The sequence below is a fragment of the Triticum aestivum genome, chromosome 4B, assembly GCF_018294505.1.
Source record: "Triticum aestivum cultivar Chinese Spring chromosome 4B, IWGSC CS RefSeq v2.1, whole genome shotgun sequence".
NCBI lineage: Eukaryota > Viridiplantae > Streptophyta > Magnoliopsida > Poales > Poaceae > Triticum > Triticum aestivum.
The window spans coordinates 310,988,914-310,997,720 of record NC_057804.1 but is presented as its reverse complement, the minus strand read 5'-3'; the positions used below and the strand labels follow the sequence as shown (position 1 = coordinate 310,997,720).

General features: G+C 39.3%; 1 long non-coding RNA gene across 14 annotated transcripts; it reads right to left on the bottom strand.

Annotated features, from left to right (window-relative positions):
- Positions 1 to 944: 944 nt before the first annotated feature.
- On the bottom strand, positions 945 to 7,198 carry LOC123092067 (uncharacterized). 14 transcript variants are annotated; one of them, XR_006444184.1, is made up of 6 exons: positions 6,684 to 7,198; positions 6,487 to 6,609; positions 4,825 to 6,307; positions 3,978 to 4,119; positions 3,707 to 3,871; positions 3,072 to 3,477 (listed from the first exon to the last, which is right to left on the bottom strand). It is a non-coding gene; the product is annotated as an uncharacterized lncRNA (long non-coding RNA). The 14 variants fall into 14 exon arrangements; XR_006444185.1 differs by having other exon boundaries at positions 3,707 to 5,420; positions 6,005 to 6,113; positions 6,243 to 6,307; positions 6,684 to 7,197; XR_006444176.1 differs by lacking the exon at positions 3,072 to 3,477 and adding an exon at positions 946 to 1,327 and having other exon boundaries at positions 3,978 to 6,307; positions 6,684 to 7,197.
- Positions 7,199 to 8,807: the final 1,609 nt, after the last annotated feature.

The window sequence follows — 8,807 nt, the reverse complement described above, 5'->3', positions numbered from 1 at the left end:
AAGATGAGCGAGGGAATGGTTGGTTGGGCCCTCCCTTTTGCTAGATGGGCCATAGTGCCAGTAGATTAGGTCCTCTTCTTCCTCTTTCTCTTTTCTCTTTTCTTTACACTAGTTGACCCGTTGCGTCAAATGGCGCAAAGATCCGCTAAAACCATGTTGTCGATGAAAATAATTTCATTTTGCAAGGACATATTGTGGCACAGAGACCCGCTGAATCCATGTGAGCGTTGAAAAAAAAAACTGTTTTAATTGGTTTAGTTCTAGGCAAGAACATATGAAAACAAAATTTACCATTTTTAATAAAAAAAGAATGGAGACTCTTGTCTACAATGAAATGTACACACACATTTTAATTTATCTCTGAGCCAAATGGCGTAGAGTGTGATTTGATACCATGGCCGCGTTAAAAATATTTGCATTTTTTCATTATGTCTGAGCAAACGCAAAGACCATGTCAAACCCAAAGTCCGTTGTGCCAAATGACGTAGAGACCCGTTAAATCCATGTGCACGTTAAAAAAATGTTTTAATTGGTTTAGTTGTGGGCAAGGACATATGATAACAAAAATTATCATTTTTAATAAAAAAGAATGGAGACTGTTGTCTACAATAAGATGTACACACACATTTTAATTTATCTCTGAGCCAAATGGCGTGGAGTCTAATTTGATACCATGGTCGCGTTGAAAATATTTGCATTTTTTAATAACTTTATGTCTAAACAAACGCAAAGACCATTTCAAACCCAAAGTCCGTTGCGCCAAATGACGTAGAAACCCGTTAAATCCATGTGCAAATTGAAAATAAAATCCATGATTTTGTTGGTTTAGTCGTGGGCAAGCATATATGGTAACAAATTTACACCCCCCCCCCCCCCCCAATAATAAAAAATAAGAACACCCATTTTAAACCGAGAGTTATTTGAAAATAAATGCATGAAAATAGCAATAATAAGGATTTTTTAATAATGCTAAAAATTGAAAGGAACGTAGCCTCAAACTATGTAGAGTTTCCAAAATGCGGGCATTCTCTATACAATTTTGCTATGTTGGCTATAACTTAGGAATCCAGGTCACATTTTGTTTCTGGAATCCAGGTCACACTTTGTCCCTTCAAAAGTTGTTGGTAAACTCTTCCCTCCCACTCCTCTGATTCATAGCATTTTGTCCGTCACACTCCTTTACAGGTCAGATGCACTGTAATTCCTTCTTTTTTGAAAGGAACTAAACAAAAATGCCTTGCACAACGTTTGTCTATTCTTCAGTTATGAAGTCACTCTGTACAACATCTCTTCTGTTTGCCCAGCACCACGTTTATGACATGTTGTTCTGTTAATAGAAGTGCAAACATGAAATGAGAAATCAATTAAAGAAACAAGGACATGTTGGTCTGCTACAATGGAAGGGTAAACTTGAGATGGTAAATCATAGTTGTGGTTTCTTTCGGAGGGAGGCAAGACATGTCTAAGTATTTTTGCTTATGCCACAAAGTCTGTAGAAGTAAGCACATTCATGCCATTGATTTCTCGTAGGGTGGTCCAGCAGTCTGGCCATCTCTCCCAGCAATACTTCAGAAACTTCTTTTTTGATAAACAAAACATACTTAGGAACTACCCCATTGGGCTACCATTGTTGAAGTATCTTGACTCTTTCTATAACATAGTCCGGTAAAAGAAAGGCACAAACAAAGGTTACACTCAGAACACCAAAACTATATCAACCACGACCCATAGAATAAATGTAAAACCTTGTAAAACTCGCCATAAAAACTACACCTGTGGGTTCCATTCAGCTACTTTGCATCCATTCCATAAAGCAATGTGGCTATTTAGAAGGTAGATATGATGTGGCTAATGCCACTTGACAAAATGACATAAATCAAGCACACAAACAGCAGCAGATGGTGATGAACTTTTCTGAATAAGAGCAGCCAAATTAAAAATTATTCTCTTCAGACCATACATGGGTGGGATGGAACAACTCAAAGTTGCAAAAAAAAAAAAGAACAGTAATGGAAAATATTTAATTGACACATAAATGTCATGTTTGACATGTAAATGGTCCTAGGCCAAAAACAGCGATCCGGAGGTGCAAGAACACATAGAAGAGAGTTATGTAAGGCTAATACTCTGCATCTTTCTAATACAATAATGGTGCATAGCAAATTTTCAAATCACTGGAGCACAATACCACGAAAAAATATTCAGTCTAACAAAATTCACTTTTAACTTGGCATTACTTCATATCCATTTTTATACCTATTTCACCTTTACAATTATTAATATGACAATCCAAGTGGACACCATAATGATGCAATGAACACACGCATGAGGTGTAGTGCAGAAGTATAACATAATTGCTGCAACTATAAGCATTGCCGTTCTGGTGGGATGCATTATCTATGAGCAAGCATGCAAAACTGAATAGAAACAATACCAAAGTAAGCTTTTCCGGATCAGAAGGAATCAGGGAAATTTATGTCAACAAACAAAGGAACCTTAGCATTTAGCAGTTAACAAAACCATACTCTCGAGAAAAAGTAAAGCTACTTCTCAGTATACGAAATGAAAGATACTTGACCAGAGTTTGCTACCATAGAAGGACAATATTGTTTTAAGAAAATGTAGGAAAATGTTTCCCCTATAAAAAAATCGCACTTTGGTATAGCAGCAAATATATCTCGGATCAAACGGAAAACTGGCTCCTGTATAGCTACGAAGTAGGACTGACATGATTCCAATATTTCTCTTCATTTTGTACTGTCAAACTCTCTCTAGGGTTCATCAAGCGTCATCTCATAGCTCTCAGGCTGAGAATTACTACATTAAATTTTAGTCTAAGTAAAGAGATATAAATTCTCTCACACACAAATGTTCATCTTGATTTTCCATTCAATCTTCTGTCTAGAATATATAGCGAAGGATCCCAACATGGAACTTGCAATGTGTTGTCAAGAGTTTCTAATGTACAATTTCCAGCTAATAATGTGTTCACTGAAATGGTAGTTGTGATCGGTTAACGAAATAAAGCAAGAAACTGGTATCATACAACACATGTTTTGCACCTTAAAGACTGCTAAAATAAAGATTCTACATTACTCACCAGTCCCACTAATTAAGGGGAGACAGTCAAATAATGTTTATCTTGCAAAACATCCATTACAATGCTTACCATTTTTATGAATCTCTCAGGCTTCCTAATAGCTTACATATACTTTGTTTTTAAATCAGCATTCTCTAATTTCCTTGAGGTGCAGATCCTCTAAAAGAAATATGACAACTATCCTGAAGTCGTATGTGCCGAAATCAAGGTTAAGGCGGACGAGGATTTGAGATGTGCAGGGATTACATGGATGAGAAAGAAGTTTTACAAGAGGAATAAATAATCTGAAAAGTCAGTTGCACTATATGGTTCCATCTTCTGCATCACTTGGCAGGCTCTAGCCTCCACTGCAATTGCATCAGAGATTCAGAGTTCACCTGGAACAAAAGATGATGATAGTGGTGATACTAACATTATGGATGCTACTGATTGTGCTAAAGCTGGGAGTAAATGAATGGCTCTTGCAAATGAGCTCAGGGCTAAGCTTGAAGCAAACAAATTTCTTGATTTACCAAAAGGACATATATCCAGATGCAACTATTTGATTTTTCTCCAAGTTTGCATGATAAAAGGCGCAATTCTCTCTAGTATGCTTATATTTCTTACCTCGAGAACCATGGCCTCTAGAATCAATGAGTTGATGTTGCCGTAGGTCTGACTGATCCATGGACAGCAAGCCACGAGATCTCCAAGTAATCATAAACAAAACAATCTGCCCTATCTTCAGTTTTAGACTTCCAGACACCAGAAATTATATGGCCAAAATCTGATCTTCAGAGAGCATAGCGAAAAAATAAACAAGCAAAAGGATTATCCCTGAAAATGTAGTACATGTTGCAAAATAGTCAAGGTCATTTGAACAAAATACATATCTTACCTGTCAGTTAGCAGATGAATTATAAGATCGTCAATAGGAAGGTAGACATCCCAATCTCCATTAGTGTGTGTGACAGTCGACGCTGCTCCACCTTGTCCAAACTCACTGCCTCATGCATGTGACTGTTCCGAAGGTAATAAAACTACCAGAACAAATGAAAATATGCATTTGTAGCCTCAGGCAAAGAAAATGCAAAGCTTGCACAAAATCCTCTAAAAGCAAGGAAGCTTTGGTACAAACACAAAAAAGGATGGATACATCTTATCTAAGCCAAGCATGACAAAATGTAAAAGCTGACATCCTCAATTTTGCTAAGTTCACCTCTCAGCAAGCATACATGATTAGCTATGTAGGTCCTTTTTGATGTAGCATAGTGTGCTCCAACCTAGATATTGTTTTCAAACTCTATATCCAACCAAAGGCTAAGGCACTCGATATCATAAAACTGCATTACCGAACAATTTCAATAAATGTTTCTAATTTTATGGCAACACCAAAAAAATATTACAATCACAAGATTGTTTAACCTGTTGCAATATAAAGAATGACACCACCAAATTCATTATGCATGAATAGATGTAGGGGTGACACCACAAAGCAGAATATACATGTAACTAAACTAATCTCTTAAGAGCAGAACATATATGATATATGTAATTAAACAAATTTCCTATAACACACTCTTGATAGTGCCCGTAGTTTCTCAAACCATCCAGTCTAGTATATGCAACTATTTTTTTGTTTGACAAATATATTAGACAATGGCACATTCTTTCACAAAAGAAATGTGACAAATTCCAACAGAACATAACGGAAAAAAATATTTTTTTGCATATTCCATACGAACTTTTCAAGCTCAACAGCCGGGGCAATGGCCTTGCCTTGCTGCTCTTCACCAGCTATAAATCCCTTTGCTTGTACTTGGATAAGAAAGAAGGTAAATTTAAAGTCAGGAAGTAATATTTCAGAGAACTACAAATAAGAATTGTTCGACAGCTAACTGTGTATCTATAATACTGCACATGCATGTATTATCCCAGTCCTACAAAGCTCACTCCTATGAACCAAATGGCCGTAAAACAATACAATTTTGCATAGTAGCTTGGATAAAAGAGAAAAAAAACATGCTGCACATGCATTTCAAAAGATAAAGCACAAATTATTTGCTTGAATGTTGTATTTCATATAGGGCTAAACTTGCAACCTTGAAAGATAACAACTGTTAGCAAGGAAACTCATGTATAGTTACTGATAACATGAAGATCACCACAGAGCCCTTTCCAGTTGGATTTGTCGTCGCTCGCTTGACTGGAGAGGCACCCATTTCCCAAGGGTAGACTTCTCCCCTCCTCTTTGTGATGAACAATTGCGTCAAATGAGCAGAATGCAAGGCACCATAAAATTCACTTCCCGGAGAAGCGTTGTTTGTGGCCTTTCATTTCACTTATTGTGGAAAAATATAAAGAGAAGACTTAGTAATTGACTACCACAAAATCATCAACACATATATAAAGTATGCATATAGAAATGAGGTGACCATAAACCCACATGTTTGCTTTGTAACAAAACAAAGTATACAAAACAATTTCAGAATATCGATAGCAAAATACATCAAAACAACATGTTGCGTCTTGACTAAAATAATTATCTACCAAATGTTCCTAATGGTACATGAGATGAAAAACATAGGTTACAAAATTAAATGAACATATCAGTGGACAAATGCGTCCATTAGTACTATTATAATGTATCTTCTTGTAAATGAACACAAAGATCGGTCTTGAAAGTATTCATATGCATTTTCTTTTATATTATATCTGACATCATGTCTCCATACATCCATGATTCATGCAAGAAGTAATATATAGGTTTTGTTTTATATTATATCTGACTTCATGTCTTCATACATCCATGATTCATGCAAGAAGTAATATATAGGTCCCAGTGACAACTATACAGAACAAAGTGATATCACACAGAAGGAGACCAAACAAGGTAATTAGAATTAAAGGTGTAGTTCGGACAACCTATAGGCATAAATAGTTTTTGCTCCACCTCTTGAATTGCTTCAGATTCATCAATAGATTCAGTGAACAATATGAGATGCTTCCCACACCATGAGCTGGTCTGCAGCAACTATAGTTGGGAGTTGGAGTGAAGCAGGAGTGCATTTGATAAAAAGAAAGAAAGAAGTACGTTTGCACTGAGAGTAAGAAATTGCTGCAGACAAGTGGTCGTGTCTAAATTAGTGTATTTTAGAGCAACCTGCACAATTGACCTGTGTAGCATGCAGTGTGGTACACTGAGCATCTTGAATCACCCCAGGATGCCTAAAGTACCATTAAGGGAACACTCAGTGACGGTAACAGCAAGTACTAAATGGTTGAATCGGTGACTACCAAATGGAGAGAGAGAGACGTGAGCATTCTTAACGAGCAATGGGAACAAGAAAGGGAACACTTTCTTCAGTAAGTATTTGGCAATGTTCCCTCGAGATGCAAGAAATTACCTAGCACGACTCCTCATGCCGAGGTGCATCGAGAAGAAAACATAGGGCTGATTGAATATTTATCGTCCTTGCTCTTCTTTGTCTGGCCTGCACGACCTCTCCCTTCGACTCCTCGAGGCGCTCCTACAGTCGGCGCCACCATCCATGAGACAAGAGGGGGAGACAAGAGTGAGGAGGTGAAGGCAAACCTGAATCACCTCCTACTGTTCCAGTCAGCGAGCCTCCTTCAGCTACTGACCCCGGACACAATCACCGCTCGACCAACCTCGCTGCTTCCGCCCACAAGCGCAGGACACGCCACCGCTTTCTGCTTTCGCCCTCTGAACTGGCATCCGTCGTGGAGCCTAAGGGTGGGAGCCCGCCCGCATCCGACGCTCCATCTACCCCTGTTGCGCCCACAGACACCACCAGATTCTCCATGGCCTATTGCCTCCACCCCGACCCGGCAGCCGCCATGGGGGCCTAAGTGACGGCAGGTGGTCGGCTGCGGTGACGAGGGAGGGAGGAGGGAGGGAGTCGGTGGCGCGAGGGAGCACAGGAGGTGGCTGAGGCGAGCGGGGAGCGGGGAGGCGGCGGCGTGGGAGAGGAGATTGGGAGCGGGGAGGACCGGAGGACGGGTGTGGCGGCTGTGGACTGGGGGCTAGGGTTCACGCCCACACCCAAGCCACGGGAGATGGGGACCCGATTGGGCAAGGCGAACCTTGGAAAGGCTCACCCAGCCAATAACCATTCGAAGCGAGCCCACCAGTTATCGGGCATGAAAAAATACTACGCGGTGAAAAACCCTGATGGCCGGCTGGTGAAAATCCAACGGCCAAAAGATCAAGTTGACCAGATCTAACGACTGATGAAGCTCCAATCCGGGGGAGCATTTTGGATGCAAGTTGGCTAGGGTTCTTATAGGTTTAAATTTCTACCACTATTTTTTATTTAGTTGCTATAGCAAATGAATTTAGTTAAGCTTGTAATTTGGCACGAATTTCAAGCATAATATTTTGGAGTGGCACATAAAGTTTTGAGTCATTTGGAAACTCATAAATATTTGTTTATTTTGAAAATGTTACGTTTGTTGCAATTGAACCACTTTATATTTTACTAGAGATTAATCGGAGAGCCAAATGATGTTGGATCCAAGATGACAAATGATCAGGGGAAATTATACTAAAATTCGGACATTTTAGTTTTATATATTGAAGAAATAATAATTTGTCTTGTTATCTGAATTTTGGATTTGAACGAGATTTGAATCATCACAAGATTAACAACAATAATTGTGGTGACGTGGTATCATTAGCAATGGTTACTGTAGCTTAATTACCCGGGTGTCACAATTCTCCTCCACTACAAGAAATCACGCCCTGAGATTTTAAGGGGTGGGATAGGGGGGAAAGTTTCTAACGATTCTTCTTGGTCTTGGTTGCTCTTCTCGAAGAGGTTGATCCACTACGTTGATGTCTTCATTTTTGTGCTCCAGGTCATCATGTGAAGTTTTCATCCTTTCTTTGGAGTCTTCATCGTACTTACGAATAGGTAAGGGGCAGCTCGACAACGATAGGATGATATAAGGGGTAAACATATGAGATTATCCCATGAATGAAATCATGAGTATCTCTTGAGTTGAACAAATGAAACACATCGAGAGCAAGAAGGTACAATAAGAAGTTTCAAGTGGCTAGACAATCGTCCAGTGTGTGAAACAGAGTGTGAAAAGGGGTTCAGAGCAACGAGAATAAGTATTGCGTCTGATACCAGAATAGATGGTCTCTTGGAAGGTGGCTTGTGATTTTCATATGAAGCCAAGCATGAGGAATAACTTTAGAAACAGGGGTGTACAGAAGAGTCAGGTTTCGATCATGTGGAACTGTGGGTTATGGGCCCACCATGCGATTCAAAAGTAGGAAAGGCGCTGAGATCAAGGCATGTCAGAGCATAAACTATCAGTTATGTTGGCAACAACATTGGTACCAAGGGCGAGGGACGAGGAGAATCATTTTCATGCTCGTTAAGATGAGGCGGACCAATAGGCAAAGTTCTCGTCCATCAGTGGCTACCGGAATGTCATCAACAATAGTAACAAGGTCTTACTGACAGAGTTTGTACACCAAGGTATTTACATAAGCAGGGAATTATCACTACTCAGATATGTTAGGTTACAAGGAAGGTTAAACAAAACAATGGAAAGGAAAGTGTAGACTCGAATCAGTTATCGGTGTTCTTGAGTGTCCAACAACACAGAACCCGTGGAAAATTGGAATTGGCAAGAAATAATAGTTGATGAAGAACTCATAAGAAGTTATGTAATTCCGTGATATTCTCGAGAT